Raw genomic sequence first — 24,866 nt, 5'->3', positions numbered from 1 at the left:
TTACATGTGATATCTGTGCTTGGACATAGCTAGCTAATGTGATGTTGGCATGTGAATTAGAAAAAGGCACCCTCTCTGGGGGAGCTATTAGGAAAAAGTACCCCCTGTGGGATGATGTAGACAATGGTTACAGCTTGGCAAGCAAAGCAGGGCTGGGTTTGGACCCCTGCTTGCTCCCTGGCCCTGGTACGTTTATGCAGTTCAAAGCCATCCCAATTAGTGAAGTGCCCTCTTACTGTGTTTGTAAAATTTGTTTCCTCCTTCCCTTTCTTCTTCCTTTTTTTCCCCCCTTTCTTTCTTTTTTCCTCTCTCCCTTTTTGCTTTTGAATTAAAGGCCTTACATTTCTGGTCATTATATTTCATTTTGTTATAGCTTGTCCATTTTTCAGCCTTTCAAGTTTTACCTTCTTATTTGCATATATTTGCATCTCTTCTTTGTCCTGTTACCAGTAAACTTGATCAACCTTCCTTCGCTATGTGCTTCTGAACTTTCTGCTTCTGACCTTCCCCTCTTTATGTGACTCAAGAGCAAAATAAATATCTTTCGAGCTGAGAACTTAAATTCTCTTTAAACTTACCAAGGTTTAAGGACGTTGACTTTTCTCATTTAGGTCACCACAGAGCACTGAATAGAGTTCCCTGAGCTGTTACAGTAGGTTCTCATTAGTTATCTTAAAAAGAAAGAAAGAAAGAAAGAAAGTTGACTTTTTAATCTTGTCTATTTCCCTGCAGAGATCAACAGAAATATCCTTAAAATGAAAAAAGATCTAATGGGACGAGGGGCAAAAGTTTAATAAATAGGTTGGTGTTCTCATGGGTACTGTGCTAGTCACTAATTCCTGACTGCCTTGCATAGCAGAGGCTCCACTAGACTTGAACTTTCTCCTTTAACTTTGAAGGTTGTTGTCACCCATCTCTCTGTCCACAATGTGTGGCCCTGGCGGTGTCCACCCATGTCTGTGTGGGCACTGGGGGTTCAGACAAGGCGGTGAGTTAACAAACAGCCTTGAAGGCTGCCGGGAGCAGACACTGGGTTAGATGCATCCACATATGCTCTACCATTTAATATTCAGATCAACCGTATGGGGTGTTACTCCCATTTTACAGAGAGGTAAACTGAGTCTCTAAGAAGTGTGTGACCTGTCCAGCCTCTGAGTGGTAGGTCTCCTGGTTACAGACACAAGCTTTTTCACTAATTGAAATATTTGGTCAACTTAAGTTCACTTTTGTTCATTTCTCACCAACACTTGAGGCCTTCGTGTCCAAAACTGGAAAGAAATGGTCATGTTGTCAAAACTAACAATGATGGTAGATCCTCCATCATAGACACAGTCTCATAGGGTTTAACAGTTTGTTCTTTATTTCTGACAGGTGATAATATTTTGAGAATAGTGTTAGAAAAATGAGGAAAATGCTTTCTGATGGTGAAAGCTTGGAGAAGATCCAGGAAGACTGTTACACCTTTACCTCCAGTTTTGAGAAAATCTCTTTTCTTCAGGTGGGATCATGTGAGTCCCATCCCCACCAGCCACAAGAAGCTGAACTCAGACTCTCACAGGCCCTGACTGCTCTATAGGAAGAATCCTCTCCCAACTTCAGAAAAAAACCCACTGTGTGGGATCAGACTACAGCACAAATGCCCCGTGTTTCAGGAGTGTTGGAGGGACAGCTGCTTTCTCTCGTGTTTTTCTTTTTACTTGGGTGAGGGCTCTAGTGAAGGAGCCTTTTATGTTCTTAATTCCTAGTGCGGTGATTTAGATGGCTCTTGCTTGTAACAGATTGTCTTCTCAATTTAAAAATGTTCCGTAACTAACCTTCTGCCCCATAGTTATATCTGCCCACCTCTCCCTCAAGAATGTCGCCAGCCAAAGTTTTGCAACTGACAGGTTTGTTGGGTCAGTGGTGTTTTTTCTGGTGGGGCTTGAAGTCCTGGGTCCTCCTCCACTCTGGCTTCTTAGGATGTTGGGGGAAGGAAGCATCTTCCACCTTCGAGCTGATGGTGTGATCTTTGCTCACCAGAGGTCACGGAAGGAAGACAGAGGACACTCCTCTAGCCAAGGTCAGAGGTTGGCTGCCCATGTGGGATAAAAGGGCAGCAGAAGGGACACCGTGATTGGATAAATCTGTCAAATTTTCACATTTCCAGTTTCCTACCTGTTCATGTAGATAAAATCTGTCCTTCTCTTTCTCAGCTACTTCACATCAGGTTCTCTGAATCATAGCCGGGTCTCTGCATCTTTGGGTCCAACACGCATTTCTTGAGTGTTCTGTGATCCAGATACTGTGCTGGATTCTGAAGGTGCTGGATTCTGAAGGTGCCGAGGAGATAAGACCATGCCTGGCCCACGAGGAGTTTACACTTTTATTGGGGAGACAGACAAGCATGAAGGTAGAGGCCATCTCAGCTACTACTCACTTTATTCTTAATACATTTTCTGGTTTATGTTTTTCTTACACCTTAGTGCAGATTCCAGCTTTCTTGGGAAGACTTCCCAGCTTTACCTCCCTTCGGCTCAAACATGATGGTCATTCATGTTGTTACTGGGGGCTCAGATCTGGCTCTTAATCCGTCCTGCATGGTTTGAGGGGAAGCCAGGGATGGGCAAGGGAACCTGGGTCTGCTCCTTGATCCCACATCTTCTTGGCTGTGTGGCCTCGCTTGAACCCTAATCCTTTGTTCCTTCATCGTAAAAGGAAGGGAATACGTGTACCTCACAGAACTCTCACGAGTATCTGGGAGATAACGTATATAAGATAATGTACCATATGTTACCTGTTTCAGAGTAGTCGCTCATTAAATATTAGTTTTCCCCTTCTTTTCTTCATATCTCTATTTCTTCATCTATTAAAGGGTTAGTCTATCATTTCCAATTTCTCGTCTGCCTACAAGATGCTGAGATTCTGATATATTGATATTTAGTTATTGCAAAAATAGTTATTTCATGTGTCTGTTTTATTTTTCAAGCAGTGTCGTGAGTTTCTTGAGAGTTGTTATAATTTTGTGCTCCAGGAAGTGGTGGGTTTTCTGTGTATGCAGTGGATATCATTCATCTATGTGTCGTTACAGACCTAGCATGTCTGTTTGTCTTGTTTTCTGTTAAAAAACACAGGCTCCTTGAGAAAACTTCTTGGCCGTATCCCCTCTGCACTGTTGTACACTGTTGTGCAAAGGGGAGATTGATAAATATCAAGAGTGGATGGGAATTACAGGTTGTCCTCCATTGAAGTTCATGCTTCCTTTAAACATTATCTCTAGAATTGCTTATATTCACAATAATTAATCTTCCATAGAAACTTTCAGTTAGCGTAAAGCGTTCCTCAGATATCCTATTCTGATAATAACGTTTCCGAGTTGTCGTCATTTTTTTCATTTGATATATTCTTTAAGAGTTTGCTCATGAGCTGTTGAAATTCAAGTACTTGCCATAATTGAATTTCAAATCTTATCTCTCTTTTATAATCTGATATGTATTCCTACTGTGCTTTGGCTCCAAATATAATAAAAATCACATTTCAGAAATCCAAATTTTATCTCAAGGGAGATTTCTGCTCTTGTTAATGAACAGTTTGTATACATTGAACACTTCTGAAAAAGTTTAGTCAAAGGGTCCTCAAGCCTCTTACTCTTCGGAAGGTCATTATAGTCTCTACTAAATACAGAACAAACAGCAAACCCTGTTATTAGAAATTCTCCCTGAGACGGAACAAGTTGAATATTTAAAAAATGACACTCTGCCATTGCACAGAGAACTGAATTCTCTCAGTAAACACATATTCACTTATTGTTTTCCCAGACAGCAAATATGACCGAGGTATTACAGCGTTTCCTTGTTTGTACTCAAATAGTAAAAGTACTGCCTCTTTAAATGAGATCTTATCCTGGTTAACAATTTAGTTAATAATTAGTTAGTTTAAACCCCTTCCAGAACTTAACACTTGATCTAAGTACATCCTTGGCCCCAGCTAGTCTCAAGGAGTTATCTGGAGACTTTCAAAAACCCTCAAGTTTAGGAACGTCTAGGAGAGTGCTGTCACACACGAGCCTTTTTCCCCCCTTTCTCTTGAAAAGAATCAAAGTTAGAGAGATAAACCGTACATTACATCTCCATATTGCCTTTAAAGCACTCCGCTTGTGTCAGGGACTAATTCTAAATACTTTGGTTTCTGATGGCTGTACAGCAGTTGATAGCTTGACAGGACTGTGGATCTTTGTGTGCCTGTGTGTGTGTATCTGTGTGTACCATATATTAAAGTAAATGATTTTGTTACCTAATAGCTTCTGGACTAGCTTGAGATATTAAGGCTTAATTTACTCAGTCTAATTAAGCATGCTTAACTCCAGGTTTCTGGGAAAAAAAGAAGCCTATTTATAAGATAAAAGAAGGAGCAACCCTGGCCTTCCCCCATCTCCCGTCCCTCCCTGGTCTCATGACCTGACTGCTCTTTTCCAGAGTGGGGCAGGCTCAGGACTTTGGAAGTTCATGCCCCTCGGGTCACGACCTGGCTGTCCTGAGCACCCGTGGTTTTGAAGCCTTTGTTTGGTCTTATAAGAAATATTTTCAGAGTTAAGATATATGCTTATATATGTATATATAGCTGTTTTATTCTTATAACAACTCTGTGAGGGAGGAACTCTGATCTTCCCCCATATTATAGGTGAGGAAGCTGAGGCCCAAAGAGGTTAAGTGATTTGCTTCAGTTACTAAATATTGAAGCTGAAATTTAAAAAAAATGAATCTTGCCTCAAAGCCCTTGATCTCGACCATTTTGTCATACGTCACACACATATATTCCAGCTGAAAACATTTTCATGATGCAGTTGAAATTCCTCTTGACCCCCCTATCTCATACTAGTGCCCCTTCCAGAAACAACTGTACTTATGAGTTTTGCAAATCTTTGTCTTTATGCATTTGTAATATATGTATATGTAATGTGATTTCCTATTGTGGGATTTAAAAAATACAAACCATATCACCCTGTATGTCTTAATCTATAACTTGTTTATTTTAATGTCACAACATATTTTAGAGATTTTTTTTCCAGTTCAGTACAAAGGTTGGCCTTTATTATTTTCTTACTGGTAGCATAGTATCCTGTGTTATGGATAAACTCTAAAATATTCTATCATTTCCATACTGACATTTGGTGATTAGACTCTTTTTTTTAAAATAAAACAAAAATCCTGCAATAAACATCCTGGTGTAGCTCCTTACGCATGCCTCTTGTTATTTCTAAGAGGATAACATCATGCTAACATGCTGTAGTGTGATTCCTAGTGCACCAACTGACTACTTCACTTTATCTTGTCCTCCAGCCTAAGAGAAATTCAGTTAGAACTTTACAAAATTGTCGATACAGGGGGTGGTTAATTTTTTAAAAAAATTCTTGCCCGTTAGTGTCCGGGGGTTCATAGGATGAGTGTGCCTGACCCAACATGAGGCCGATCACATGATCACAATGAGGGCGAGTCCCTTGCCTTTGGTCAGAACCTCCCTGGAGGAGAAAATGACCTGAGGAGGCATCCGCCCACGTGCCTGCTGCGGTTTCCCCTGAGCGCTGGCCAGTGACCTTTCTCCTGCACGAATCACTTGAGCTGGGGACAAAGCACCCCTTGTATTTATATCTTGTATATATTTCATGTTATATAAGGGCAGCTGGGCTTTGAACTTCTCCCCCCAATTTGTGGATGGTCCCATAACAGCAGCAGTGGGTTTGGGGCCTGTGATGTCACCGAAATGTGTGTCCAGATCCTTGGCTTCCTGTGGAATCTCATCTCCATGGAGAATCGTGTGTTTCCTCTCCGTATCGTCACACCTGAAAATTCTCCACATTTTCAACTTTCATGGAAATGTTCTCTTATCCAATGAACAACTTTTCATGCTGGCTGGACCACTTATTAAAGCAGTTCCCTGAAGCACCTTTTCTTATATAATAGAAAGGAAACACGGGACTGCTTTACGTTCCAGATCTGAGTTAACTTCAGAGGTTTCTATCTGACTCTTTATCTATAAGTCCTTGTTAAGAACCTGACTTTCTTAGGTATTCACTTATACTCTAATTATCAGATAACTCTATAAAAACTAGCTAATTTGGCCACTTTTCCTCTTTTAATTAGGACAGTTTTATTTGTTTTTATCCCACAGCTCAGGGCTTTGCCAATCTCTGTAAAATACGTTCTGACATCCGAGATTTGGTCGTTTTTTTAGAGTCCTAGAATTGGAGAGCTGGGCGTTCCCTCAGCTGTCACTGAATCCACGTAAAGACGCTGAGGGGTTGAGTGAGTGTCGTAATGATGGGCTGGAACTCAGCTCGTCTCAGTCAAGTTCACTGGCGCTCCATGTGCTGATGGAGACTGGGATTTCTGAGCCAGAACTTGGTGAACAGTTGCCAGGTAAGGAGATCCAAGTTCTTCGGCCTTGGTGGCTAGGGTTTTTGGGGGGAAGGTGTGGGTGAAGGGACTGGGAGAGTTTGTGGGGATTATAACACACTGCAAACCCTAAGCAAGAGTAAGGCGCTCCTGTCGGGTTTTGTAGCTGGTGGCTTGAGCGTGTCTAGAGCAGGGCTGGCGGGGTCTGGATCTCCTGGGCTTTCTCACTCCTCACACCCTTGGGAATCAGGGACCATGAGGCTCTTCTGCCCAAGACAACCCAGCAGGGATGCCAGGAGCCCCAACGGGCTTTTGTGGGGCACGAGGTGGGGAAGGTGTTTCTCCCGGCGGAGCAGGGGTTCAAGGAAATGCTTGTCCCCCCTTTATTGAACGTTGTGGCTCTGTGGGACGAGAGGCCTTTCCAGCTGTAGTGCTCTGAGCTGGACACCTTCCCAGCCTTTCTGACCCACGGAGGGAGGTGGCATCCTTGTGACTGTGAGTTTCACATCTTCGTGGACATTTCTGGCAAATAAATCCCCTTGACGGGACCTGCGTTGATGACCACGCTCTGAGATGCCTTCTAGGGCAGGTTTGTGGCGTGGGGTTCAGGGCGGAGCCGCGACAGGTGAGGGCCTGGGGGTGAACAGGAAAACGCAACCAGGGCTCCTCTGGGGCATGGAGTTCTCCTCCTGGACTTGCCCTTTCTTTGCCCCGTGTTCTCCCTCTTCTTTCTCTTTGCCAAACCGTTGGAAGGGGTGGTGTCTCCGGGGCCTTCTTGCGCCCCCCCCCCCCCGTTCCACCTGTGCTTGTTGCCTCACCTGCTGGAAGGCGGCATCACTGGCTTCCAGGCAACCCGCTGGCCGACAGGCTGCGCTTGGCCGTTCTGAGAGGCCGTGCCCGCTATGGGGCCACAGCGACCCTGCCCAGAGGCTGCCAGCCAGACCCCGGCGGCTCCCCCGCTGACACAGGTGGAGTGGGCCGTGGGGCGTTGGGCCCAGCAGGCACTTGTGCTCCTACTGGTGGGGGGTCTAGAAGGCAAGGGGTACTGAGAAAAGGAGGCGAGGAAGTAGGACGCAAGCCCAGGAGCCCGGCACTACTGCAGCTCCTCACTTTAACTTTGCTCCAGCAGCCTTGGGGCCCTTCCTGTGCGTGGGTCTAAGAAGCGTCACAACTGGGCAGCTCTCTGCTTCCAGCTCTTCCTGCTGAGTGTAGGAGGAAGTGCAACACCATGTACACGTAGTCTAATAACTTTTGTCTGATCTGTGCTGGGAGTCACGCATATGAGCATTTCTACTTAATATTGACAGTATTATAACTGCACGAAAGACGCATTTTCCTCCAGAATGACTACAAAAGGAAACTATTAATGGCACGACTTTGATATGGCATCCTCAGTGTACTTTCCTAGGATTAGTATTTATTCTCCAGGCTATAATTATCTCCGTTGCTCTTGGGCAGGGAAAGAGGCATTTCCCTAAGCACATAGCAATGTCTGAAGGTACAAATGTGGGCTAAAGTTCAGTGTTTCTTTAATTAATGTTAAACCAATAGTCAGATTGTGCAAAGCATCGCCTTTGAGACTGCTCTGGATTCTTCGCTACTGAGTCTGTTTCCTGTGGCTCTTTGGCCCCAAAACCCTCTTTTATTTTTCAATTTCTCTTTCCCATTGAGCCCTAATGTGCAGGAAATAGTGTATCCTGTATTCACCAGTTATGGCTTTTGAGGTAAAATTTAAAAGTGAAACACGGCTTCTCTGAGACTCTAGAAAATTCAGTATTGATTTGCCTTTACTGTGTGGTGAAAAGGCTTTGATATATTTACCTTTTTAATCTTCAAATCTTGACCCCAAATAAAAGTGACAAGAAAAATGAGCTTTGAAAGGATAGTTTTGGTTCTGTAACCAAATGGCCAGGGCGTTTTCCATCCACTTCTGGGCTGTGTGGGGATCAAGGTCTGATGGGAACAGATGTCTTCTGAGTCTCGTGATGACCCTGGGGTTGAGAGCAGGGCCCTGGCGAGGAGACAGACGGGGCTGCTCAGTCCTGGCTGTGGTTTGTGGGAGCACAAGGAAGGAGAGCCATTCAGCTCTCCCGTTTCCTCCTGCCAAGTCCCACAGGGTCTGAAATGCTGAAATTTGAGACGAAATCTTCTAGGCTAAGCACCTCTCCCCCCTGGGTCCTTACCAAAAGGGGGAAAATCCAGATCTCGTCACTAACACCTTGGTGTGAATTTATTTCTTATCCTTAGTAGCTGGAGACGTCATGGAAAGCATTAACGAGTTTGTCAGTGAGTCTAAAGCAGCCCCCCCTGGTTTTGCAAATCAAGTCTTAATGGATCTCAGCCATGCCTGTTAGTTAACATAGCACCGTGGCTGCTATTGCTTCGCAAGAGCAGGGCTGAGTAGCTTCCAGAGAGGCTGCGTGACTCCCAAAGCCTAAAATATTCATTAGCTGACCGTTTACAGAGACCTAGGCGGACCAAAGTTGTGATGTCTAATACAGTAGCCACTACTCACATGTGACAATGCAGATGCAAATTTCTTAAAAACCAAATATAATTAAAAATCCAGTTCCCCATTGGCACTAGCCACCTGTGGCTATTAAGGCCAAAATGTTGACAGTGCAGATAGACTACTTCCATCCCTGTAGAAAGTTCTTTTGAAACATATATTAATTGATAATTTATATATTAACGTATATTAATCCATTCACAACCCAAACATATCAAGTTCTTTGATCTCTATCACTTTTTGTAATCATCTCAGGGAATGATTGTTAAACTCACTGCCTGTCTCTGGGAAGTATAGTACTCCCTGTTCTATGAATAATCCTCCATACATAATTCCCCACAGTATATCCATGATCTAATTTATTAAAGTGACTGTTTTCTTCTCACATTTGAATCTAAAAGCTATAGGCATGCTAGCAGTTTCCACACATTTCATGACCCCGGATTCACAGTTCCTTGCTGGCCTCTTGGTAGGAGATACAGACTCCCTGGGCTGCAGAGGTGGAAGGAAGGTCACTCCACACCACGGCCTGAGAACCCTTGTCTGCAGCCACAAGATGAGGGCAGCGAACTCTTCCAGAGAAAGTGCTGAAGGCATCGCTGGGGCTCTGAGAGAGCTGCTTCCCTGAGGAAGGATTTTGGAGGCTAGGGGAATCATTGCCCTTGGTCTTGGCAAAGGTTTGGCTTTCTGCAAGATGCTATGTGATATCTTAAGAACTGGTAAAGAAGTGGGGGCACCTGGGGAATGCTCTTCTGATCTGATCTGAGAATCATTTCTGTTTCAGGGCAAAAGGCTAAGTTGTTCAAAGAGATCCAACCGTGTGGTAGCTTAAAAGACAAAATGTTTCTTTCTTTCATATGACAGTCCAAGGTGAATATTCCAGATGCAGGCTGCTCAGTTCCACAGTTATTTAAGGATATAGGTTCCTTCCAAGTCTTTGCTCTGTCCTCCCTGGAAGAACTATCATCTGCATGGTTGAAGCTGGTTATAGCCATGTCCAAGTGTACACTTGGGAGAAAGGGGACAAGTATGGAGGGGGGATGCCTGTCCCCGGCAGTGTGACTCAGGGGCCACTGGACTGGATCATGACACCTAACTGAAGGGTGGCTGGAAATGAAGTCTGGACTCGTGCTCGGGAAGAATTTGGGTTTTGGTAGATTGCTGGCACTCTCCAGTAAACTTTCCTCTACTCAGTTCTTGATATTTTCTTCCTTTCAAACATCAAGATTCCACCAAAAAAATGTGTTGATTGTACCTCTCCTTCTCTTCCCTATTTACCTCCCTCTCTACCTTCCCCCACACCAAAAGAAAGAAAGAGAATTAGTTTTTTCACCCTTTTTACTTTTGTTTCAAAAACGTCAAATCTCCAAAACACATACACTGGGTTGAAAATACATTACATTTCCATGACCCTTTTCTATGTAAATGGGAGCTATTGAGCGTTTTCCTGGAGCAGGCATGGTGCGGGACGCCAAGCCCTCTCATCATATCTTCAACAGCCGGAAACAGAGATACAACCAGAATGTTCCTAGAGCCAATCAGCTGTGTGCCGGCCCCACAGATCCTCATTACTCTGTCCTCTTCATTCCACTAGAGCAGCTCCAAGTCCTGACAGCCAGTGGGGGTCATTGACATGGAAGTGCTCAACCCCAAGTGCCCCAGCTTCCCCCAAACAATTGCTGGATTGTTCCGGGACCTGCCGATGCAACAGCGCTCCCGCTGAGAAGTTTGCCCCGTAATTAGCAAGCGGCAGCTGTCAAGCCCATCAAATGGTTTTATGTGATGAAGTGGACGAGACAAAGCAGTTTCTTCTCCTTCTCTGGCGGGGAACACAGTGGGTTTTTGAGTGGAACTGACACTTCTGTAAAGGAAACTAAGCGAATTTGGCTTCCGTTTCACACTCGTGCTTTCCAGACTGATATCGAATCTATGAGGCTCATCTCTCGAGCCTGGTCCCCTGGAACTTGGCTGATGGGGCGGCGAGGTCTTGATGGAGCTCAGGGAGGCGAATAAAGGCAGCCCCATCTGCTCTGCACCTGAACAACCCTTAATAACCTCTGGGAATTCTCAAAACGGAGACAGTTCTGCACTCCCTCAACATGGAAAGGAAGTTCAGCATGTGATAGTTTGAACCTTGACATTGATTTTTTTGTAGTTGAGGAAATTCACAATGAAGTAGGATGAGACCAGAGTTACTCAGAGCTAGAGGAACACCATTCCCTGTAGACCTGTGATTAAAGTAAATAGGAATTTCTTCTTCTCTTTTATGTGCGTTGAGAGAAAACATACAGTTGTAGAGAGACATTGTGAGCGGTGGGAAGGGGAGCAGAGGGGGAGGAAGCCTCAGCAGCCTCGCCTGTAAGTTGGGAACATTCATTCAATAACCTTCAGAATCTTATCCAACTCCAGATCTATATGGGCAGATGGATGGCGTCCTTTACCAAATATTGTAATAATGTAATGTTCTTAAAGTGGGTTTAGGCAAAATCTCTCTCTGTCTCTTTATATACTTACATTAATATTTATACATTGATACATATTCACATGAGATATGATGAAACTTTATGCACACTGACGCATTAGCTATTTTCCCCTGATACTCGTACCCGTTAGAAATACATACGAGTCCAAAATGTGATTCTCATGCTCCTGATTTGAATGAGAATGGAAATACATAGTTACTTGGCATTTTAGCTATCTCAAGATTGATATATTGTTCTTAATATCATCATACTTATAACCATGAAGAAGCTTATAGCACTCTGAATGATATATCTAAAAAAAGCAGAAATTCTATGGATACTTTCTGTACGCTGATGATGGGAAATCTTTTAAAATGGAAACATTCTCATTTGCAGTAACTCTCACTGTAGATTTAATTCTTAAAAGGCCTTCAGCTAATTGTGTCATTATAGAATTGGGGAAAAATATACAGTGCATAATTGTACATGGCTTGTTTTATTTTCCAAACCATGCCATCCCTTGGTGGGCTTTAAATTGTAACCAGGTAATGAAATTAAAATGCTGGCATCAAGAGCACGTGGTCACCTGTGAAATGAATAGAATACGAATATGTATTTGGGAATTTTGTTCGATTTCAGATAATCCAATAGCACAAAAGAGCAGCTGCTACATGGCCTCTGAGATAATATAGTGAAGGAAAACAAGTTATTTAACTTAGAGGATGATGCAATTTGCAGGTTAAAGGAATTAAGTTTTATTTTTCAATTACTGTACATTTTATAATCTAGACCATTAAGAGTCTTAATGCCAGAGATGAGACAAGTTAATGAAGATAGTTAGGAAATAAGCCCTTCTATTATTTCTTTGCCTTTATTTTTCCCCATTGTATTCACAGCTTACATCACTGCACGTAGAAAGAATTCAATAAATATTTGTTCCATGAATGAATGAATGAATAAGTGAGCTTCAGAAGAAGTTCCTACAATGTCTCTGTGAGCCTCAGAGTTACATAAAGCTCTCCGAGACCAAAAAAGATGAAGCACTTCTAATCTGTCTGGGACTAAGATAGATGTTTTATTTATTTTTATTGTCATCTGAGCATAGCCCACGGTTGCTTTCAGTCATGGAGGAATTTCAGCTTCACCTACTTGGACTTCGTAGAGGTGGTCGGCAGGACTGAGCTGGAACCTGGGTTTCAATCCTCTTTCTCTCTGAGCTGCAGAGCTTAATATGTTTATTGTGACTGAGCACCATTTGTTTGTCAAGTATTTTCAACTGTATGCCGAACGCCCTCCTGGGCTGGGCACAGTGCTAAATCCTAGAGACTCAGAGATGAATGATTTCTGCTCTTCTATGGGGGAGCCCTAAGCCTGTCAGGGGACAGAGACATGGAAAGGGAGCCAGTGGTGAGCAGAAAATTTGGAACCTGGATCTGGCCTTTTCTAACCAGGTGGCCGTCGCTGAGTGCTGCTTCAGTGTCTTCACGTGGGTATCTTCAGTACCTGGGTGCTGAAGATACATGGGTATTGCTAGTAAATGGCACATTTGAACTCTGACCTCTTGGAGTCCTGTGTTTGCTGTGTCCTTGCTATTGGGTGACGCTGTTTCAGGTGGGCTGAGGTGGGAGGTGTCTTTCACCACAAGTTTGGGTCCCTTCGCGGTGCAGTCTGGCCCCCAGGGCCGCCTGTGTCCCAAGGATTCCAGGCTGTCTGTTCATTGATTGCTACTTCTTGTTGTTTACACTCTCTTTCTCATCTCGCTGTGAAAATAGAGCATAATCTTGGTACTACTTCCATAACCTTCTGTACCTGAAGCAAATTTACAGCTCATTGAAAGTTTCCAAGATTCTTTTCTATAGTTGCTGGAAACAAAATGAGGGCTTCTGTGCACATGTTTGTGTTTAAAATTTGGGTGTGAGACGAGGCTTCCTTTTTGGTTCTTGGCTTGGTCTTTCCCTACAGGTTCAATTTTTTTAAGCTGTAATGTTTTGGGTTAATTTGTACAAAAGAGAAAACTTCAGATATAGTTCAGAGAAAAATAAGACCTGAAGTGAGCATCCTGGGTGAAGAGGTTTATGGGGAGGGTGTGTGTGAGGACTTATGAAGAGGTGGATTGGAAAGCACTAAGAATATTGCCTTTAAGGCATGATGCTGGCAAGTGTGGTAGTTAAAAAAAGCCTGCAAATTTCTTGACACGACGCCCTTGAGAGTTGGGGGTCTACGTCCTCTCCGTAAATCTGGGTGGGCCTGTGACTTGCTTGTAGCCAGTGGAATGCTGCATGACAGTTTCATGGCTTGGATGGAAAAGACGATCCAGCTTGTGGTCTATTGACGGGGACTCACTGTCGGGGCCCCGAGGGGCCATGCAGTGAGGAAGCCCATGCCACGGGGGAGAGGGCACACGGGAGTGCTCCGGTTGAGGTCCCAGCTGACAGCCAGCATCAACCCCCAGACCCGTAAGTGAAGGTGCCTCCGGAAGATTCCAGTCTCCAGCTGTTGTGTCAGCTCCAGCTGTAGCGTTTTTCCAGTTGAGGTTCTAGATATTGCTGAGCAGACATAAGCAACTGTCCTTGTACTCTGACCAAATTCCTGACCCACACAATTTGTGAGCGTAAAGAAACAGTTGTTTTGAGCTGTTAAGTTTTGGGGTGATTTGTTAGGCAGCAGTAGTAGCTGGGGGCACGGGAATAAGGATGGGGGGAGGGAGGGAGGGTGGGAGAGCGTTACCCTCCCTTTTCCTTTGGCACCATGTGTTCTGCCGCAGATGATTTTGCCCTGAACCAAGACCGGGGCAAAGTAAGAAGGCTGGGCATAAGGATCCAGAAGAGACCTTAGCATCAGCTTCCAGGGAAAGAGGAGGAGATAGGGAGGACTTCCTCGTGGCCAACAGCTCTAGGCAGCCGTTCTCTGGCAACCCAACCTCAATCCGGTATAAGCGTATCAGTGGGTACTTCTGCAAAAGATCCTTTATAAGAACCAGTGCTTTAGGGATGGAGATTCTCTTTTTGCAAACTCAGAGATATACACCTGTTTCCTGGTCAAGAGTTTTCAAAGGGAACATTTCTATGTGGGCTGTGGGAATGGCTACGCTCCTGAGTGTCTGAGAGTGGAGAGGAAAAGCACAGGTGAACTAATGGGCAGGATTGCTCTGTCGAGGCCAAGTCAGGTCCGTGGAACCACAGTAGGCAGAGGGCCATCGTCCCGACCAGGGCAGGGCTCAGCCATTGAGACTCAGGGACTCTGTTCCAGAAGCCCCGCCCCGAGGTGCAGCGTGGTTCTCACAAGGCATCTAGATACCCTACTACAAAAATAAAGACTCCGTAGAGATCTGGTGCTCACTAGACCCAGCAATGAAGTTTTCCCCTAGGATATAATTTATAGATTAATCTATTTTTAAAAATAAGTAAAAAGATCTCTACTAGGGTAGAAAAGGTTTCCAACTCAGAAGGTTTCTTAAAATGTTCTTATGAATAGACTGTTTTTCTAATTTCTGCCCTAAGTTTGTATATGATATATGATTACACCAGAATGTGAAACCAGCCAAATGAGCCCCAGGAAAGAAATATTGCTCCAAAGTAAATATAGGAACTTGGTTAATACCACATGATCAGATATCTTGCAAATAAGACACACAATTAAAATATCATCGTATATGAGATTGGGAGTTACAGATTGTACGAGATAGTCCCACCAAGCTGAAGTGGAAATATGATACACTTTCTGAGCCTTGAGAAGAATTCTGGGAAAATGAAACTTTGAATCGGTACGGGGAGGCAAGCATGATTATAGAGGAATATGGCTGAAAAGTAGGGGACACACAGGAACAAAAGCAGATCATAAATCTTTAATGTAGAGCAAATGTTTAGCAAACCATTGTAGCTGCAGGAAGGGATAAAACATCTGGGGACGTGAGGCGATTCTCAAATTTTAGTAAGCACCCGACAGAACAACATTAAAGCATATACATATTTAAAAGAATCTTCTCACAGAAAAGAAATTCAAAGTGAAACAAGGGAACTACTTATGTTAAGCAAAACAGTGAAAAGCCACTAAATGAAAGAATTAAGGATGGGGTGGCATTTTAAAAAACTCATTAGAGTGTGATTTTACCTTGCCACATACATAATTTAAGAGAAAGTTTACTTTAAGTAAAGGGTAGGAAAATGGAAACTACAAGCCAAGAGACAATAAAACAAACTCTAAGAAAAAAACCTTCTTACTGCATAGCTTAAAATAAGTTATCATTTGGAACTGCAGGCATTTTTTATTGTAAAAATTTTTTACATTGTGATATTACTTTATTTTAATGAGGCAGCTCAGACAACTTGGGATATATGTTTAGATAAAGGTTAGGAAGAGACGCAGTGTCTTCAAATAAATAAGAATTATTAGGTACAAAAGAAGATTCAAAGATGTCCCTAGAAAACCAGTCTGACTTTTTTTTTTCTTTTTTGCTGGGGGAAAGTCAGTGTAAATACCTTTTATAGGTAATGAACAACTTTGTTCTTTGCTTAATATAGATGGGACCCTGCTCTCCTGACATTGTGTGTTTTTACATTTTTAAGCGTTTTCCTTCTCTCGGGTCTTACAAATGATTGACACGAGTCTGGCAAAGTTGCAGACCCTGGTTTTAAAGGATCAAAGACTGAAACGGAGCTAATTTCCGACAATGATTCTACAGCCTGGAGAGTTAATTAAGTAGGAGAAGATGGCCTATCGCCATTTATTGAACTAATTAAAAATAAAAACAATAAAAAGCATATCTCAGAGCATGATACAAATTATTATTATTCTCTTTTGCCTTGAAAAATATTTAACCTGACTCTTCTCTTTTGAAGGTTAACCAAAGCTCAGTACATTTTGTTAATTGGTTTATTAACTTTTCCGATCGTGGGATAATTCATATTCAGACTTTCTTATGTAGGCTCACATTCATATCCTTGTGTAACCCATGGTCTCAGATTGGGTTTTCTTACTAAAAAGAAGAGAGTTGGTGTTGGAAGAGAGCTTGAAAGGTTACCTGGTCTTGCCTTCAAACAGCTGTATTCTAAGTCAATAAATGAAGGCATGTAGCCTCCAGACTGGGAGGGGGTTGAATTTAGACCATGGGCTGCCAGTGAGGTCATGATGGGGCAGAATCTCATTGCCTAACTTCACAATCCAGAAATCCGGCCTTCGTCTGCTTCAACAGTAATCATGCTGTGGGGAAGAGGGCACGGACCCATGATGCAATTTCCATGAGAATGACAATTACAATAATTGCATTAATCTGGAGAGTGCATTTTTGATGACCTTTGATCATAAGCTCCTTCTCTACAACAGTTCTCCTTTGAGGTCTTACAGGCCTTCTACTCACCTTTTACAGGAATTTTTAGAAAATGCTTGAGTTAGGAGATGCCCCAGCCGACCAGGTCTGTCAGAACCTCCTTATGTTCTATCTCTCGACCTGTTTGAATGGCTTTATTGGTCATGGTGAGTGTACGGCCTATGTAATGAAAGTGTCAGCCTTTGAGTAAAGAGCCCTCTAATTCTGATTCAGTCAAAGTTCCTAAGTGGAACACTTTTTCATGAATATTTTTAGTTCTAATCAAGTACCCCTGGACTCAGAAGTGAGGTTTTCCTAAATATTTGTACAGGAGAGAAAAAACCCTGAGACAGATTTTATCTGGCTCACTGGATACTTTTGAAGTCTTGAGTAAGACTGGACATTTTTGTAGGCTTTCCTTTCTGTGTCAGAGAAAGTTTCAACAAGGCAGGCAGCTAGATAAAAGAGAAATCCCGGCCTATTTGGAGATGAAAGTTTTCAAACTAGGGAATGCCAAATTCATCAGAGAATATCGCCTCAAAGGAAATGTTTGCTTTATTTTGAAAACTCATTGTTAAAAAGCTCATTGTGTCATTAGGCTAGACGTGTGATTATTGAGAAGCAACTAAAAATAATAAGGGGACACTTCATCAAAGGCATCCTTTTACTATAAATATAAAATCACTTAATGCTAGGTGATTTTTTTGTATGAAATTGTGAGAGGTATATATCTGGGATATGTATCGAAGACAATCTGTACCCATCAGTATGTCTAACCAGGAAAGCTCCCATGCAACTATGGCCTGGAGAAAAGTTGAGGTTTTTTTTTGTTTGTTTGTTTGTTTTTAATTTTTGGAAACATGGAGAATATTTTACATGGGAACTTCAGAAGAAAGACCTGTTCTTCTGCTCTGTTTTTGGCCAGGTTGGTCCTGTCCTTTGATAAATGGCAAAGTCACCTCATTAACCAACCCTGAGCAGGTCCAGCCACTGACCCTGCTTGGGCTCCGCTCTGGGCAGGAAGCAGCTTTCCCCGAGGCCAGATCTCATTTTCAAGACTGAACCCTGTTGAGATATTGAGGCACTAAATCAATAGCTGGTATTCAGTCAGCCCTGGAAAGAAGGCAGTTATCAACAGGAGCTCAGGTGAAGGCGGGTGACAGCAGATGCAACTGTGGTTATTTTCCAAAGGACCAGCGGCCTCTGAAGTACGATGGTGCTTCTCTGACACACCCCAGATCTTCCTCCTCAGGTCTAGTTTTGTATCAAGCTGGGCCTGTCCTCAGAATATGGTGAACAATTTTGTTCTTGAAACAAGAAAATGTGAAAATATTCACGTGTGTAGTCAAAATGCATATTAAGCCAAAAATCGTTGCCTACATTAAAAGGGAAAAAAACTCAGCTCAGGAAGACATGACTATCATGTACCACTGAGCAATGGAACATCTCTGACCAGTCATGGCTTTAATCAAGAAATGTGTTCTCCCTTCTCCCCATTCCCCATAGCCCACAATGTAAAACGAGGAAGTCAAACATGGACGTGGAGTTTTTAAAACATAGAAAGGATCCTTTGATAAAACATGCAAAGGAAGGCATTGTCCTAATAAGAATAAGGGATTGAAAGTGAAAAGACCGTTTCCTCCAAGAAGTCATCCTGGATTTGGCAAGAATAGTATTGGATTTCCCCCTCACCACCACGTGTCTTCCACTTAATGCTGAAAGTTATAACAAAGCCTAAGTAAATATATGGGCCTTGATTTCAAAGCTCCGGGAAGCCCATATCCTAAAATAGCAGAGAGGCAGGAGAATAGAAGCATTTTTAAAAGTCAGATAACGATCAGACCCAACATATCTACCTACATGTGCGATCAAATTTCCCAATGAAAAAGAGGCTAAGGTTTTTTTTTTTTGCCTGTACAGAAATACTTTTCCGAATGTAACAGAAAAATTTGCAAAAAAGTTGTATGTAAATCAAGTCTTTGTAAATAATCGCAATCACATTTTAAATGTCTTTGCTTTTTAAAAAGAATTCTGATAGCACAGGGAACTATATTCAGTAACTTTTAATAACCTATAATGGAAAAGAATCTTAAAAAGAATATATATATATATATATATGCATATATATATATATATATATATATATGAATCACTGTGCTGTATACCAGAAACTAACACAACGTTGTCAATCAACTATACTTCAATTAAAAAAAAAAAAAGGAATTCTGTGATGACTCCTTCCTACAGAGAATAATTACTTTATAATATGGAAATCTACCTTTAAAATATATAAGTATTGGGGTTTTTATGTTCAAAAGAAGGCTCCTCTGTACCAAAGCTTTACCAAATGGGTAACTGTCTCTCTGACACGTGGTAATTATTTTCTGTTAATTCCTTTCGTTTAATTTAATGCTGGTTTCAGTTTTGATTATGTTTAAGGCACATCTATGCTGTGGAGGTGAGACGGTGGAGATCTGTCTTGAAGAAACTCACAGATCAAAGGACCCACGGCATTCCGCGTCCGTGCTCTCTTCACGTATAGGTTTCTATCTGTCTGTGACAGAGTCACACCCCTTTAGGGACCAAAGTTTAATCTAGAAACTATTATGGAAGAAAAGAGCCACACACATGATTCAATCATCAGAACAAATGTATCCAGATGAATTAATCGCGTTTGGACTGGTAAGCCTAGTGCTACGTACTTTGGAGATCAGGATAATTAGTTCAAAAGCTAGTGAATCTCAGATCACCGGGAACCAGAAGACATTTGTGCATATTTCTCAAGCCTACAATTAAAACTTGCAGCTTGGTAAAGGGCTCTTGGAAACATTTCCTTTAAAAGCCAGTGGACTGTCTTTCCCCACATGTACTAGGACAAAGGTGGGGAGAACAGAAAAAGCAGGGCCTTCTCCGCTTTGGAGACTCTGATGCCGGTGCCAGGGATCTAGGACACTGGGGTCTCTGGGATGAAACACACACCCCCCAACTCCCCACCACACACACTGAGCCGCCCAAGTGCGTGAGCCATGGAAGCTCCAGGTCTGGGGCCAAGACCCCAGAGTCCTGACACGGTGGAGTCCGTAAGTGGAAGCCATTGTTCTTTTCTCCCTGCAGACTCACAACTGAAACAGAGGGGAGTTTGTCCTTTAAGGGGTTCTGGGTAGAATGCATTCTGTTCAGTGGAATCTTTAAAAAAAAAATTCAAGAACCCTGTGGTAGGTATCAGTCATTGGTTTCCAGTTACTCAAGTTTTTACAAGTCTTAAGGATCCTATAAACTTTGAGAGTTGTAGTAAAATATTTATAGAGCAAGTCAAAGAAAAGCATAAAACAGTAGTCTAGGTGAAATTCTGACGTGGCCAAAATTCCTTTCTACCTCTCTTGCTTTTTGATTCGTGAGGGTCTAGTTACCCAGCTTGGTGAAATATCAACTCGTTTCACCCCGTGGGCCTGGATTGGTGTGATTTCCACAGCTGCTATATTATTTCATTTGTTTTCTTCCAGGTCTTAAGAAATCCAAGAGATGATTTTGATGAGAAAGCGTGGCCCAAACTCACACCAGTGCCATAGCTGAAATCTCTCAGGTCATTACCCTTCTGAATTTTCCTGGGAAAGGGCTTTGGAGTCACTTTTCCCCTGTGTACGAGAAACCCTAGGGTAGTCATTGATGTTTCAGATTCTTAGGCAGGTATAAAACAGAGGCCTGACTTGTAAAATCTGCCACCCAATGCCTCCAGATGCTCTTTAGTGAAGCTGTCATCAGATCCTGGTGTAGCTCCATCTGGAAAAGTCACATTGTGCCTTTGTACCTTTACATTCCCCACCAATACTTAGGTCCTTCCCTCCCTGGTTGGGGCCCGGGGCCTTTAATGACGGGGTGCTGTCCATCAGCTGTGGCCCTGCCATTGGGCAGTGGGGACCGGTGTTCAGCGAAGTGACACAGGGTCCCTAAACATGCACGGGGCAGGAAAACTCTATCGCATATAAATGTGTGCAGTATTATTCCAGGAAAAACATATGAATGTTTTGGAAGTCATAAGGGATTTCCTAAATGACTATGGTGCACAGCAGCCAAGAAGTTTTTGCTCAAAGAAAGCCCCAGATCATAACTGAACGTGTGTTTAGGAGGCAAGGAAAGGTCAAGAACCACAGGCAAAAGTCATGTCTTGTTTGGTCCTGCTACCATAACTCTGGGGGTGAAATGAGTTCATGACCCTGTATGCAAAAGCATGATTATATAGTAGTGGGGTGGGTGCCTCAAAGAATATATGTGAATGAATACATCTAAATAAACGTGACCTTCAAATTAGCCATGGTAAAAACTCTAATTACTACGATATGCGTTTGCTTAAACTGTTTTTTTTCTTATATCTTTTTTGAAATTCTTTACTCAACCCTTCTTATCCCCTAGAATGTTTATTTTTTTTATTTAAAACATTTTTTTCTCTAGATTGTGATATGCACTACTCCTCTGAGCCTCTTGGGGTTTTGCATACATTACTAGTGTAACTATTCCCATTTAACACTGTAATTAGTTATTTTCTGGGTTTGTGCCCAATAAAGGAATGTATCCTGATACAGAGTAAAAATGTAAAACAAAAGAAGTGTGTGGAGTGGATGGGCTTCTTGCCTAATATTTCAGGGTAAACATTTTGTTTTACACCAAAGCAGTGTTACCCAAATCGATCACAGAAAAATCTGTTTTCAAGTGATTTTTGGTTGATTTTTAAGAATCAATGCACCTTCTTGGTATCAAGATTTATAACCGTTGAGGTGATTTTAAAAGAATGTGCTCTTGGCTCTGAAGGCAATTCCAAAGGAGGAATTTCCAAAATATTTCTGAGCCATGACTGCATTATTGTGTAGTGATGCCCCAGTGGAAAAATATTTTTTAAAGCAGTAGAACCGTTCTTTAAAAGTGACTAAGAGTTACTGGAGGCTGAGAGATCAACTCACTATTGTGGCAAACTTCCTTTGCTTTGGGAAAAATCAGCAGAATTTCAGTTTGTCCGAGAACGTTCATTTGTGTAAAGAAACTCATCATCCATCTGACTCTAGACATTGTAAGCTGAGATGTGATGTGTTCTATTTAATATAAACCAAGCCTAGTTTTAGGGGGACATTGTCCTTGCAGCCTCTTTGAGTATGGATTTAGATTTTAGTGATTGTCTCTGAAACAGGTCTAGGGAGACGTGTGTATCTGTGTGTGCAGGTGTATGTGCATGTCTAAACAAACATTTCATCAAACTTTTCGTGTAAGGATATTGCAAAACCCAGAAGGTAGCCTGGCTCTCTCTTCACTTCAAATTGGGGGAAGGACCAGGAAGATAAAAGGACCAGGTTTGGCCCAGTGCCGTCTAGGTTAGGGCCCCAGGCAGGGCGTGATGAAGACCAGTAGGTGGAAACGAACCACTGATTATCGGGGTTGGTGTTTGGGGCGTTTGGGGTGTTTGAGGCTGCACGGCAGCTGGTGGCGGTTTGAGGGTCCCTCTTGCAGGAAGGGGAAGATCCTTTTCCCAGTCATCTCAGGGAGGAAGAAGCAGGCCTGGCCCTGAAGTCGGGGGCCTGTGGGCCTAGAGCCGGCTGCAGGGGCGGGAAGGAGCCTGCACACAAGTTGACAGGAGGCTGAGCTGGCTCGGTCACGTTCAAGTTAGCCAAGAGCGATGGACGAGGCCTGAGGTTGGCTTTTGGAGCTGTGAACCTCCAAAAGCATCTACTAGAGTATCTACTTTAATAGGCATGTGTTTCTCTAAGTTGCGTCAACCCCAAGCCTTCCGTAAAATTTTATTAAACCATCTGACTGTTCCTCGCTGTGCTTTGCGGAATTAAAGGCAGTGCTGGGGTCTGTACGCGGGGTGCCTTGCTGTGGGGAGGGCAGCGTGGCCTGGGAAGGGAGGCCAGTTTCCAGCCCACGCCAGGGGACCTGCAGAGCGTGGAGTCAGGGCGGCTGGAGGGATGACCAGTGGCCCCCGGGAGGGATCCGTGGACCAGCCAGCCACCCTCCAAAATGGCCCCGGGGGAGAACAAGGGAGACGACAACTCTGGGGTCTCGAGGGGATTGGGCTTCAAAGTCACAGCAGTTTGGGTAATTAAGGAAACATGATCGTTTTGGCAATTACAGGTGGGCGAGGTCTGGAACACACTGATTCTCCTTGGAAGAAGTGTACAGCCAGACAAGGGGGTTGCTTTGAAGGAGCCGGCATTACTGGCTTACTGTCTGTAAGATACCTGTTATCTAATGAAAAAGGTACATGGAGACAATGAAATCCCATATTTTACCTGTATTTAGAGATTCTCACTATGTAGGTGAAATCGGTGAAAACTGAACATTAACCGAAATGTTCAGTTTTCAGTGGGTTGTTGGATGCGCTCTGCCCTAACCCTCTTCCTCTGCCCGTTTGTCAGTCCTCCACCTCCAGCCCCCCAGCAAGTCTCTCCTGTGCTACAGACGTCCCAGAGCTGTCCCTTCTCCCACCTCTGTTGCCATCTCTCCAGCCTGTGTCACCATCCTCTCCTTGGCCTCTTGGCGACATGGCCCTCGAAGGCAGCAGCGAGGTCTTTTTAAAACGCGAGGCAGAGCATGCCATTTCCTGCTGAGAACTCCCCAAACAAGCCACATCCTTCTACTTCCAGAAGGTTCTCTGGGACGCCGTCTCCCAGGCCTCCCCTTTTGCTCCCGCCTGACAGCCATGTAGGCCTTTGGGACGCTGGCCTCTGCTCTCTCCCCTCGGGGCCTCGTTCCTTCTCAGGCTTGCGGTGTGAGCAGCTCCTTCTCCTCAATCAGATGTCACCCAGTGTCACCTCCTCAGAGAGGTCTTCCCTGGGCAGAGTCCTCCTTCCACCCCCTCCCTGCCACCCCATCTGCTTATTCAGAGAAGCCGGCAGACCCTCAGCTCACTCGTGCCTTTTGCATCCGCGTGTGTGTCTCCTCCTTGTAAGTTCCGTGTCTGCCCTGCTCCCCGCGGCTCCCCGCGGCTCCCCGCGCGGCGGGGCCGTCAGATCGGGGCCACAGAGGTTAAACGGAGAAGGTGCGCCGGACACCGGGGAGCGGCGGAGCCCAGGACGAGGCAGAAAGTCCTCCCGAGCACGTGTGCACACGTAGGAGGAAGGCCGAGCGGAGCACACAGCCCGGAGGGCCCGCGCACGCTCCCGCACTCCCAGCCCTGCGCCTCGGCGCGCCGTGCCCCCGCAGTCCGTTCGGAGCCCCCCGGCGGCTCCTCTCCGTGAGCCGACACGTCCCCGGGCAGCGCTCTGCTTCCCGGCCCGGTCAGGCAGCCCCTCCAGGGTCCCCGCGGTCCCCCCCCCCCCCGGCGCCCCTGCCCCCTGCGCCCGGCCCGCCACCCACGCCACCTCCCCGCCCCCCTGCTGGGGCAGCGCGCAGCTCCGGGGCTGGGGGGAAGGCGGGAAGGGCCCGCTCTCCAGCCTGGGCGGCGCCTCTTCCACGCGGCCTCGGGCTTTGCCAGCTGCCAAGGCTGCCTGCCTTCCAGGAGCACTCTGGAGGGTGACAGTACTCAGAGTTTCTGTCTTCCACCTGAAGTAGTCTTACAACAGAGCCCCTCGGGTGACCCTCCCAGGGGAAAAAAGCATCCTGCCCCGTCCCCCGCACTGACATAAACGCAGAAGCCTCTCAAAGATGGTACCTGCTTCCCCACTTCAAGAAAATCCACATAAACATGGCCCACTCACAAGGTGCTTCAAAAATATTACCCGACCCAGTCAGTTTCTCTGTCTCTCCAGGGTGCCTGGCAGGGCTGAGAGGGGCTTTGGGCGGGCCGCTTCCCTCTCCCTGAGCCCCAGGAACCGACTTGCCACAGTTAGGGTGTGTTTTTGGTAGAACTGAGTGCGGGTGTGGTCAGCGATTTTCTAGCGAATAGACCCCCAAATAGGGAGCAGTTTATGGCCATATTACTAGTCTGACTGCGGTGCCAAGTCAGAAAATCGTTCAACCCGTTTATGCTTATTATTTAAAAATAATAGACAGTCCGAGCACATTTCAAATTTGCAAGACAGTCTTTGAGAAAACTGTGTCCTGGGAAGGGATGAGGAAGCAGGTCTGGAGTGATGCCAGGTTCCTGTCGGCCAGCCGGTCCCTGAAGTCCCTGGAGGAATCACCTCAAGGACCCAGCGTGTCCCACGTCTGGGGTGAGGTGGGCGGAGGGCCTTGTTATTGGCGATGTCACACTCCTGCCCTCTTATGTATCTTGTGTCCTCAGTCCCAGGAAC

At 44.4% G+C, this 24,866-nt stretch overlaps 1 protein-coding gene across 7 annotated transcripts in view; it reads left to right on the top strand.

The window, feature by feature from the left end:
* Window positions 1-24,866, top strand: part of LOC309626301 (uncharacterized protein) — a 194,308-nt gene that overhangs the window by 70,782 nt on the left and 98,660 nt on the right. Inside the window, exon 3 of one of the 7 annotated variants that reach the window (XR_014243091.1) lies at window positions 20,148-21,961. The exons of the other annotated variants lie outside the window; for them this stretch is intronic. The gene's annotated coding sequence lies outside the window, so the exon portion shown is untranslated. Of the gene's footprint in view, window positions 1-20,147; window positions 21,962-24,866 lie in introns of those variants that run through there. 7 annotated transcript variants of the gene reach the window in all.

Source organism: Balaenoptera borealis (genome assembly GCF_965194805.1).
Source record: "Balaenoptera borealis genome assembly, chromosome: 3".
Classification (NCBI taxonomy): domain Eukaryota; kingdom Metazoa; phylum Chordata; class Mammalia; order Artiodactyla; family Balaenopteridae; genus Balaenoptera; species Balaenoptera borealis.
Note: the sequence above shows the minus strand (reverse complement) of the source record. Positions and strands in the feature narration are given on the sequence as shown.